This window comes from Cyanistes caeruleus, chromosome 6 (genome assembly GCF_971803275.1).
Source record: "Cyanistes caeruleus chromosome 6, bCyaCae1.hap1.1, whole genome shotgun sequence".
Lineage (NCBI taxonomy): Eukaryota > Metazoa > Chordata > Aves > Passeriformes > Paridae > Cyanistes > Cyanistes caeruleus.
In genome coordinates this window covers 64,923,443-64,935,542 of record NC_141706.1, presented here as the reverse complement: position 1 = coordinate 64,935,542, position 12,100 = coordinate 64,923,443, and the positions used below count along the sequence as shown (strand labels likewise).

Genomic DNA, 12,100 nt, shown 5'->3' with positions numbered 1-12,100 from the left:
TATCTTTTTTGATTTTTAATCAGGATTGCACTTAAAATTTTTTCAAGATGGACTTTCCTTGGTTTTGTCAAAAATATTAAATGACAAAAAAATGTCAATTTTTTCGGCTTTCAAGGTTAAAAACTTGTTTTCTTTCTCATGTAAAACATTTCTATCAGCATGTTTCAACACATTACTGCTGGTATGTCACCAGATTGTCTTGCAGAGCCTTGAGTTTAAAGAGGGTTTAAAATTTACAGGTGCAGGAAAAAGTCAAGAGGATTTCACCCAAAGAATATTTTGTCTCTAACAGAGCAGAGCCCAAATAGTGTCTTGTCTTTTCAAGTGAATTTCTGTGGGAAATGTTTGGAACTTGTATATTTTAGTTTTTATACAGCAATTCTGTGTTCCAGGGCAGGTTGGACGGGGCTTGGAGGAATCCGGGATCGTGGAAGGGGTCCCTGCCCATGGCAGGGGGTGGAATGAGATGGGTCCCTTCCAACCCAAACCATCCTGGGGTTCTGTGATGCTGAGATTGGAGAGATGACTGGATCTATTCCTTATCCAACCCAACTGAGAGAGAAAGAAGCGGCCCAGGGGCAGGAGACACCTTTGGACCAGGTGAGCAGCAGGACGAGGTGTGGAGGCTGCACTTCCACCCACCCTTCCCTCTGCAGGAACTCCCAGGATGGAAAAGCCTCAGTTCAGAACAATTCTGAAGAACAGTGATTTATTCTCCACTTTCAAGTGATACTGTGAATCTTTTGGAGCAAAACGAGGTGGTTATTTTTTTGTGTGTTGTTTCTTTTTTTCCCAGGGATTCCCCAAGTGGATGGCTGTCAAAGATTTTAATATACTGCAGGCACAGCAGCTAATTCTCAAATCTCTTGCAGAAGGATCTTACAGAGGGAAGCTAGGATGCAAATCCTTTTGAAGGCTTTTTCCATTTTGAAACCTATAAATAGGAAAGTAGGGCAAAATGACTTTGACAAGTTTAGACCTCACCTTCTTTAATTACTCTCTTTGGATCAACAACCTGACTGCAAATGCTTATCTGCTCCCACATTACGCACAGGTTTGGAGTTTATTTTTTAAGAATAGTGCATGACAATTCTGCATAATATTTTTAATACCCCTGGCCTCCAGAGATTTCCATATTCTAGTTGATCTTTACGTTTATAATTGATATAAATGGTGAACAGGACTGATTGCTTGAATTGTCCTTTCAGTGTTAGAAGTTTATTTATTCTTTAAGAATACTAAATTTTCTTCTTAATTCTGTTTTTTCATTTTTTCTCCCTTTCTTAAAAAATGTAAACATTTAAACTGAATGTGCTTTGCTTCTGCTTAGTAATAATTGCTAATATAAACTGTAAGCTATAAATAAATTAACTGCATGGGTGCTGCTTTTATAGATGTTTAAAATGAGGCTTTAAAACAGAGCTCTGGTCACCCTTCTATAATAGATTATGTTGTTTAAATAAATAAGATAAATGATGATCCTTGTGGCTCCCTTCCAACTCAGAATATTCTCTGGCTATTTCCTGTCTCTGTGACTATTGCATGTGCACAGTGTATGTAGGAAGGTGGTTTGTGTCACTTTACATAGAGCACACATGAAAAACGACACAATTGTGCTAAATACTGCATTTGATTATGTGACAAGATCTGAGACATGGCTGTTTTAGGGGGATTTATGCTTTTCTGTGCTATGAAGGGCTGTAAACCATGTTAATTCAGTACAATATTTTTTTTTTGCCTCATTTATCATGCCAATATCCAGCCTTGATGAGCACAGGAGAAGCACAGAGTGCAGGAAGCAATGTTTTGAGAGTTGTGTGCTGATCAGGCTGTGTGGCCAGAGATGGAGGAGCCACCACACAAATTTACCACCAATAGGTCCCTGTGCAGAGGAGCAATTCAGTGCTCCAGGTATGGAGTCATCAGATTTCAGTGCTTCATCTTCAAGTCAGGAATGATGTGGCAGCAGGACCAGGGAAGTGATCCTTCCCCTGTGCCGGGGGGTGCTGAGGCCACACCTCAGGTGATGTGTCCTGCTCTGGGCCACTCAGTTCAGGAAGGACATTGAGGGGCTGGAGCGTGTCCAGAGAAGGGAATGGAGCTGGAGAAGGGTCTGGAGCACCAGTAATGGCTCAGCCTGGAGAAAAAAAGAGGCTCAGGGGGGACCTTCTGGCTCTCCACAGCTCCCTGGGTGCAGCCAGGGGGGGTCAGGCTCTGGTCCCAGGGAACAAGCAGCAGGACGAGAGGACACGGTCCTAATATGTTCCAGAGGAGGGTTAGATTGAATATTAGGGAGAAATTCTTCACAGAAAGAGTGATCAGACATTGGAATAGGCTGCCCAAGGAGGCAGTAAAATCCCCATTCCTGGAGGTGTTTAAGGAAAGGCTGGACATGGCCCTGAGTGCCACGGTCTGGTTGACAAAACTGGTGCTCAGTCATAGGTTGAACTCGATCATCTCAGAGCTCTTTTCCAACCCAACTGATTCAGTGTGATTCTGTGGTTCTGTCACCTCCCTGGCATGCAGCACCTGGGGACAGTGGCCTGTGAGAGCTGCCACAAGGAACAGGGTGGATCTGACAGGCGACAAACCAGGATTGAGACACAGAAATTGTCTAAGCTTAGGTGACTAAGTGGACATCAGAAGGATCAGATTGTAGAAGTGCCTCTCTCTCTCTTCCTCTCTCACTCCATTTATTGACAGGAGACACAGATAAATAGCTCGAAGAGAGGCATCTCCATTTTGGATATCTCTGTTTGCTCATGAGGCCTGTTGCACTAGGCCGTAACTCACTCCAATGCATCCATCTATCCAAAATTTTAACAAGAGCTGCAGGGCTGGTGGATTGTTCCCTTAGTCTTATTCAGAAGGGTCAATCTTTGTCCTATGTGCTTAGGAACAGTGGTTTTGTCTGTTTTCCTGTTACCTTTCAGCAGGTTTTGTTGCCATTTCTCATGCATTGCGATTTCTCTTTTTTTTGCTAGAAGGAACAGCCAAGCTGTGCCAGGGGAAGTTTACACTGGAGATTAGAAAATATTTCTTCACCAAAAGCACTGGCAAACACTGGCACAGACTGCCCAGGGCTGTGGTGGAATCATCATTGCTGGGAGGATTTAAAAGATGTGGTTATGGCACCTGGGGACATGGGTTAGTGGTGGCCTTGGCAGTGCTGGGGAGTGGTTGGACTTGGTGATCTTGGAGGGCTTTTCCAACCTAAAAGATTCTATGATTTTGTGATTCATTTTATGAGTCTACCCCTTATACTTGCTTCCCATTAGACCAAGATATTCTTACAGGCTGGGAACTTCTAGAAACTTTATCTGACCCAACCAGTTTCCAGTACACCCCTTTACCCCATTCTTCAGTGAGCCACATCTAAACCTTGGTATGCTCTGGAGCAGGGCAGTGAGCTAAATACTAAACAGATTTGCACCATAAATTTTGAGTCAAAATATGTTCCTGTAAAGCATCATCTCTGGCCAGTTTTGTTACTGTGAATGCACAGAGACTTTACAGAGCTTACAGGAGAGAACTTTCCCAAGAGGAGCATCCACTGCCAGCTCTAATTCTGTGCTGTCCTATGCCAGTAATTGCAGAGAGTTTGAGAGTTTGATCACTCTAAATTATTCTTAAATCTCTGTGTATTGCAAACACTTGGACCTATAGGACAGAATTTGTTTACAGTTGCATAAATAATAGCACTATTTACCTTCAATTCTTTGAAGGATTCTAGTGCCAGCTACCACAGTCAAGGTCTTAGACAGAGTCCAAGCTCCATCAGATGTTTTACTGCTCATGAGGTCTGTTAAATGTTGTCTGCCAAACTGTTTTTTAAGCTCCTCATGCCATCTCGAATCACAAAGCATTAAGGCAGCTAGCTGGCTTTTAATTAAAAATATTCTAAAGGAAATGCATAATAACCATTACTACCAGATATTTTCCTCATTGGTCTCATTTTATTTCTTCAATGTGCTGTTTTTTAAAACAAATGTTTCAGTTAATTATTCACAACAGGGTTCTGTACCACAGGAACAAGTTCTACTGATCCATTAGGTTGTTGGTGTCTCCAGTTTGGAGACACCTGTCTGCTGGCCCCAAAACAACCAGTCAAAACCAATGGATCTCACTGATTTTGGCTGGTTTTGAACAAAGCTTTAGCATTTTCTGATTTTTCACCTCTGTCTTTTTATGTTAGAGCCTCTGATGTTGAAGATGTAGCAGCCAGAAAACAACACTCACTGCAAAGCATGAGAATGTAAAGATATAAAACAGTATTTGTGCCACACAGTGGGAATTCTGATCCACATTTTCTTTGTAGGTCTGTACTTCCTTGTACATGAGCAAGACACAATTTTGGGGAGGTCAGAAACCTCATGACAAGGTCCTGAGCTCTCAGATGAGCCAGGTATGAGGATGTCTGTCTGGCTGTGCTGGTTGTCAGTGGTGTGGCTGAACACATCCCCATGAACCACCGTGTCCATAGGGAAGGCAGGGGTGGATGGATCTGCTCAGTCAGTGATTATGGATGTCCCTGAAGGTGAGGTGGGGATGCAGAGCCTTAAACACTGACACTTAGCCTATAGTTCCCTTTTTAGGGGTTATTTTGTGAGTCTCTTAGAGCACAACCTTTGCAGACTGCAAGTTGAAGGTGAAGCTCCCTTGGCCCCCCTGCCCCTTCCTCACGGAGGTCTGTGAGCAGAGCGTTCATCAGGTATTTCTCTCTGTTACTGAAACAATCTCTGACATCTCTGATCTTTTTTGGGTATTTTACAGCTGGTGCAGATGTGGAAAATGCATGGAACAGTTCCTGAATTCCCACTAGTGGGAAGAGAACAGTTTTAAATATAAATGGTACATAATATGGGAGAGAGGCATTCACTAAATACAGATATATTGAACAGCTATGATAAATCAATGGTGTTGCCTTTGACAAGGCCAGCACAGAAAACCCTTCCAATGGCACGACCTGCACTTCTCCCAAAAGCTAGGAAGTGCTTCTGGGAAGAACATAAGCCATCCCCTGCTCTTCTGGGTTGCATTTGATGCAGATACTGGAAATAAAAAATGTTCCTGTTTAACTGAACCAAGGCAAAGCACTTTTCTCTAATTTTTGATGGAGGTGTGCCCTTGTGGTGGATTTTGTTTTCTATAGGCAGAAGCTGTGGCCACAATTTTGTTTTCCTAATTTTCTCTGATTTTAGTAGCTCTTGATTGCGGTGCCCCTGCATAATCATTCAAGGTAGATTGTTAGTGTAAGCTGCATTGCAAGGTCTGCCTCTATTCAATGTGTTGCTGGCTATAACAGAGGCCCCAGACTAAGGTCAAAATTATTATGTGGAGATTAAACTGTAGAATTTAATTATGTATTCTGTTGCTCCTAGTACATTTATTAATTTAGCAGTACAAACTGACTGGAGCTAAACAAGCAGGGCTGATTAATTTGCAAAGACATCTAGGTAACAGATTGTGATCAAAGTGGAGACCTGATCCTGTTAGATTGAAATGTGTTGTTTTGTGCTACATGAAGGACATAGAGCAGCATGGTTTATCTTTATCAATGCTTTCCTCTGAAGGAAAGGAACAAGCTTGCAGATATAATCAGCGCTGAGGCAATGCCACTCAATAATTACCCACTGTCTCATCATAATCCCGGAACTAAGCCCCTGCCCAATCCATCTGGGACACTTTTCCATCTATTGCACAGCTCAAGAATACGTGTGTAAGCTATTACCTCTGGTCGTGCTATCTGTCCCCTGAGTAAAGATTCATAGCAGTGACCAATTATGTTGCAGGGGGCTTCTCTGTCTTTCTGTCTGGTTGGTTGTTGTTTTTTTTTTTCCTCTCTTTTTTGCCACTGAATCGTCCTGTATTTCTTAATTATAGTAATGGCACATTAGTGCCCTGCTACTTTGGGTTGCAAGAGCCTACAGAGCTACGAAAGTGGTGTTGCTTGTCACGTGGAAAGCAAATGTTAAAATAATGGGGGACGTGAGAAAAGCCTGTGTTGATGTGATCAGGCATCTGAAAGCTAATTGAATGCTACAGGTGGAAGTTTCTATTCTTGGGAGGATGAGAAGGACCCAGTTTGCATGGCAACTGAGATTGTGGAAGTTCACAGCCTGAAATCCTTGTTTTAAAAAAAATAAGATGGTAGGAGAAGCAGTGGCCAAAGAATGGTATCCCAAATGGGATGGTGTTCCCCCACCTCAGAAAGGATGGAGAATGGGCCAGGTTCCCCTTCTCATGGGCACAGGATACAAAACTGAGAGTGCCAGCAGCTACTCTGCTCTGCAGCTCCAGTGCCAAACAAAGACAAACACCCAGCCCATGGCTCAAAGGTCCCAAAGTTCAAGCCAGTGTTTAAAAGGGGAGCAGAGGAGCTTCACAGAGGTCTTTGCCTTAGACTAAGCAGGATCAGCAGGGACAGCTGCAGGGTCTTGAAAGTCAGGACACTCATTTACCATGGATTTAAGAGGGTCTCTGGTGGTGTTCTGTGTTGATAATCTGGTGATTCTCGTGTGCTGGGCAAAGAAGAAAAGTGGAAGGAGGAAAGAGATGGCTTGAAAAGGATGAAATCCTAAATAATTGCTTTATGTGATTGCTAGAGAAAATGTTTTGTAGGCACGAATCAGATTTCCCCCCCCCCAAGGCTGATCATCGTGAGAAGTTGCTGTGATGTCTCTTTGTGTCTGTTAAGGATTGGAGTAAAATGCTCTGAATCACAGCCCTGGCCAGCACTGTTATCACGGGGGATGGATTCAAGAGGTGACTCTGGATGTCTCTTTGCCTGTTTCCTCTTGCCCAGCAATGGAAGGGCACCTGCACCTTTCGCTTGTCTCTCTGCTGAAGGAGTGAGCACACACTCCTATAATGAAATGTGCAGTTGCTGATTATCTTATGGACAGGGATTTTTGGCCCCAGTGGAACCTGGGGCTCAGAGATTCTCAAGGACTGTGTCATCTCTAAAGGCAAAGCAGGCAAAATGCAGAGAATTAGATATAAAACCTAAGAGAAGTGTCCTGGCTAACAGAGCAGGTCAGTGATGAAACCAGGGAGGTAATTCCAGCCTTGTCATCCCCTAAATTCTTGGAATTTAATAGCAGAAGCATTTATACCATAGGATTGCAGTGATTTTAGCAGAGGAATGTTATTCATTTAAGTGTGATACTTTTTAGATGTTCCAGTTTACAGACAGACCAGAGTTAAGTGCAAAGAGACAACACTGAATTGATCTCTGAAGAGCAAAACCAAGTGGATTTGTCTTTTCCAAAGACCAAGAGATAAATCCATATTTTGGTGATCTAACAGGTGGCATTTCTTTCAAGGAGAAAGCAGAATGAGGCTGCTGGATGATAAGAAATACTAAAAAAAAAAAATAAAAAATCAGGTAATTTATTTTTGTGTGTCGTTCAAGGATTAATCCCCTTACTATAAATTCCTCCTGAATTATTTCCGCTTCATTCTGAAAATCTTGTCTATGGGTGAAAGCAAGCCTTTAATTTTTTTTTCTAGTCCAGAACTACTCACAATAAGCTTTGGTTTTATTTCTTTTTTTTTTAATCTAGATACCTTTTTTTGGATACAACTATGCATAGTGCAGAACAAACATTCAGCATTTCCAAAGGTCTTGTTTTCTAGAGAACGAGACCTTTAGAAATCTTCAGCTTCATTATTATTATTATTATTATTATTATTATTATTATTATTATTATTATTTCTAGAATGATTTAGTAGTGGAAATGTGTGTCTGGAGGGGGTGTAATTTTTCCTTTTCTGATTAATAACCCTGAGGCAGGGTCATCTTTAGCCATGGTTGTGGGGACTGGCTAGACTGGTCCAGATGGTGCCATGTTGGCTAACTTCCTGTCAATACTCTTAACAGCTTACAGATAGGTTTATCAGGAACAGGCAATAACTCAGTCTAGACAAAAGAGTCTATCAGGCATCTAAACTAACAGAAGGAAGACAGAGGATATTCCTAATTTTCACATATCAGTTGGGCTGCCCACTTAAGACGCGGTGTGAGCTGTCCTCTGTGAGACAGAAATTGCTCATTAGGACACTGCTGAATTCTGCCCTCTGGGTAGAGATTGTTTACCCCTGTTTTCCAGCCAGAGTAGCTGAGGTCGATTCTTGAAGATGCAATGCTCAAGCCTCCCTTCTCTCCCCATCGTTGTCCCCAGTTTTAAACTTGTCCTCGTGAATTTTACCCCCACACAGCCAGGATAAAAGTTTTCTTTGATCAGAAGACAACTTCCTTTGGGCTTCCAAATATTTTTCTTGCCCTGAATTCTTAATTTCTGTATGATTCATGCTCCTGGGGTTCAAAGTAGGCAACCACTGGTTTCAATGGCCCTTCTCTGTAGGAATGTGGAGAGCCCAGTAGGTCACTGGGGGCTGGAGGCTTTTGGTCTCGATATTCAAAATACAGCCAATGTCCAAACACCTCAGTGTCTGTCATTGCCCACCTGGTTACCGCTGTCAAAAAGAATCTGCTTGGAGAGAAGGCTGAAGATGCCATCCCCTGCTAGAGATTTGTTTTTTGAAGTCTCTGTTCAGCAGCCTTTTCAGCAGGCTGAGGGGTGATCAGAGAGCACCATGCTGTATTGGCTGCCTTAGGGAAAATATTCTGCATGAATCCTGTAGTCATGGTGCTTTCATTATGCTGATGTCTTTGTCCAGGCCTACAGAATCTTCTTCCTGTTCCCATTCAACCCAACAGCTCTGGTTTGCCTGGTTTACTCACTGCTCACGAAAGGCTGCGGATGAAAATTGCTCCTCTTTATTTCCTGCTTTATTTCTTTTAAACCTCCCAGTTCAATGCCAGCCTCTCTCACGAGGACGTTCCTCTTCAGGATGGGATCAAGGACTCTTCCTTTTATCATTGGTAGTGATGGACCTTCTCCTGGGCCTGGTGGGACCATGTGCAGAAGAAGAGGCAGCCTTGGCTCAGTCTGGGTGACAGAACAGGGCCCTTATTCCAGCACACGCCTCCGTCTCTGCCGTTTGATAGAACTGGGCTGAGAGTTGCATTTTTTAATTTTATTTTATTATTAGGCTTCATGGTTGAGGGATATTCATAAATGGTTTATGATAATTTATCAGCCCACTTGGGTGAATATTGAATTTTGTATTTTACATGGCATGCCAATTTCCCATCTGTTGTATTTGAATAATATACAGGATAGACACTACCACTCAAGTAATCCCTTTACTACCAAATCAATATACAGTGCATATGGTGCTGTTTGGCCCACAGATATTTATTGTAGGTCTCTTTGGATAATTATCTTCTAACTCCCCCTGTGTCCTGGTTCTGTAAGCTCTGATCTTGCAAATGCCTGTGACATGAGTGGCCTCACTCATGTGAGCCCTTCAGTCATGTTTACTGAAAGTTTATTTGTAAAACCTTCAGAATGTTCTGTTTGTGGCACCTTTTGTTATTCCTGAAGAGCACCTGGGATGGGAGGGCTGGTTGTTGCAGATGATGCTCATCTTTCCTGTTGCCTGCCAGGATTTTCTGTTCACATAGATTTGCATGACATTTCTTCAACTGGAAAACAGTTTTGGGAACCTTGTTTAATGAAGGCTGATGCTGTTGTTTCAAAGAGGAGACACTCAAATGACTTTACAAAAAAAAAAAAACCCAAAAACCCAAACAAACCTAGACTTCACCCAATTTTCTGCAGAGGCATTTTGACCCTTTTTGGTGGGGGGATTGTTTCAAAAAAGTTATTTGTGATCATTGTAAAGGAAACTTCCACTTCTTCGGTTAAAACTGATTTCTGACAGAATTTCCCTAGATATATTGATGTGGGAAGGTGCTTTTTGTCCTGTGGTGACATTAAGATTCTTTCATCAGGTCATTTTAGTGCCTCAGAAAATTTATTTCAGCGCTGCATTTGCTAGGGTATTTTAGGATGTGATTGAAGGGCTGGCAATATTTAGATTTATATTGTTTTCTGCTTCCTTTAGTACAAGAAAGCTCTTTCTCCATGGCTGCATCACACTCAGGTTCTGAACTCAGCTTTAAAGAACAAACGACTCAACCTGGATTCCTTCCTGCTGAGGGGATTCTGTGGGAAGTAAAAGTCACAGAGTCTTTCCCAGTGCTTGAGGCTGCTCAGCAGTGTAAGGGAGATTGATTTGATTTGCCCTCCTCCTTGGGGCATCAATACACAATTTTACAAGAGGAGCATAACAGGGTCTGGGTGGGAGTTTGGAAAGAAAAGGGCAGATGAGACCTGGTGAGGCTTGAAGGGGCAGTGGATAAGGCTGGGAGTGGCAGATCCAGCCTGAAGTTCATGGTTTCATTAAAAATAATTTAGTATATTGGCCATAGGATTTATTTTCCAGACCTTTCTTGTTTGCATCCCAGCTGACTGTCTGTGTGCTGCTCCCCAAGGAAATCAGCAGGTTTCAGGAGCTGTGGGGAGTTTTGTGGGGATGTGGAGATGGATAAAAACCCCAGAACTTTGGTGGTGTTAGGACAGGGCTGGAGGAGAAATTCCTTCTCCCATCCCTTTGCTTGAGGTAGGCTCAGCAGGGACCCCAAGTAGGATAGGTGGGAGTGGGCATTGCTAAGGGGTTATTTGGGGGAGTAAAACTGTAAAAATCAACCTTATCCATATCTCCCATAGTGTTTAATATTTGAGAAGGGTGGAACAATGAGGGAAAGCCTTGAAGATAAGGTCTCACCTTTAAATCTTGGTGATTCACCACAACTGCTGCACCTAGAATTGGGAAAAGCTCCCAAACACTGCACAGGAACTCAGCTGTCCTCACCAAGAGGAAAAAATTCCCTTTGACACCTGCAGCATTTCCTAAAATGCCCGTGGTACCTCTCTATGTCTGGAAATAGGAAACAAATAAATACTAATGAATCAATCTGACAGCTCTCAGATGTGTAACAGGGCAAAGGTGCCCTAGCTCCAGGTAAGCAGAGATGAGTAATTAAAGGAAATAATTATTATGTGTTTGTTTAATTGAAAATTCCCCGAGGGGAAATGAGATAATATTAAGTAAACGCTTTCACCAATGCATTAAAAATACATTTGTGATCAAGTCTAGATTCTCAAAGGCAGATGGGCAGGCCTGCAGGCAGACAGAGCTGCTGCAGTGACCCACTGCAGCAGAGCAGTGGGATGGGACTTCAGCATAAGGAGGAAAAGATAAAACCAAGGGAGTGATGTTTTTTAAAGCCTGAGCAGATGCCTGCAGAATTTCTGTGTAGCAGGAATGGCTGGTTGGATCTTCTCCTCTTTTGCACAGAGCAGGAGAAAGTGTTTTGGACTTGCTGGGAGGATATTTTATACCTTGACAATCTGTGTAAGTGTGTGTGCCTATTTGTTCCTCACAGCTAAATCAACTTCCATCTACCTCTGAAAAGGATTTTCTCAGTGTTTCCTTGCCTTTGACAGGTTCAAAATAAGGCCTTCTAAAAGTCTTTGTGCAAACCTCACCAAGGATTTTGAAATTTGCTGATTATCTTTGAAAGTTAAGTCAGGAGCAAGCCAGTTTTGGCTGGTGGATGGAGGGAAACTGGTTTTAAATGGTTTTAAATGAATCTAGACATTATTTTCTCAGCCTGGTCAGTTCTGTGAGGATAACAGAGTACAAGAACCCCTAAAATATAAATGTGGACCTCTCTGAACTCTTGAATCTTGTAGTTTGAAGACCTACCAGTGTTGCTGGCTCATGGCCTCTGTTGACTACAGGCTGAGGATGTAATGTTATGTTTAAAAATTGAAACCTGTTCCTTTCATTCCCCTGGACCTACGGTGGAATGCACACTGATATTTGTTTAGTATGCTACCAAGCAATTATTTTGATAAGCCCTGAGATAAAGCAGGAGGCCTGGTCGATGCTAAACAAGCATTTCATTCCTTAATGGGCCATTTCTTTATTACCCTGCCCCTATGCCAGATGTGCCCAGGTCTGGAACTTTATATTTGTGAGTAGTTTCTTTATCTTTAAAACAGTGACTTGCAGGGTAGGGCTTTAATTCAGATATTGCTGCAGGCATTTCTAAATTATTTCTCTCCCCCCTGCACACACCCATTCTTCAGGCTCCTGTATTGCATCCCCTCTGCCTGGAACA

The 12,100-nt window shown here is 42.5% G+C and overlaps 1 long non-coding RNA gene across 1 annotated transcript in view; it reads left to right on the top strand.

The window, feature by feature from the left end:
- The first annotated feature begins 392 nt into the window (after positions 1–392).
- LOC147652781 (uncharacterized) overlaps positions 393–12,100 on the top strand; it is a 35,253-nt gene continuing 23,545 nt past the window's right edge. Inside the window, exon 1 of the long non-coding RNA XR_015287833.1 lies at positions 393–600. This is a non-coding gene — a long non-coding RNA (uncharacterized LOC147652781). The remainder of the gene's footprint in view (positions 601–12,100) is intronic.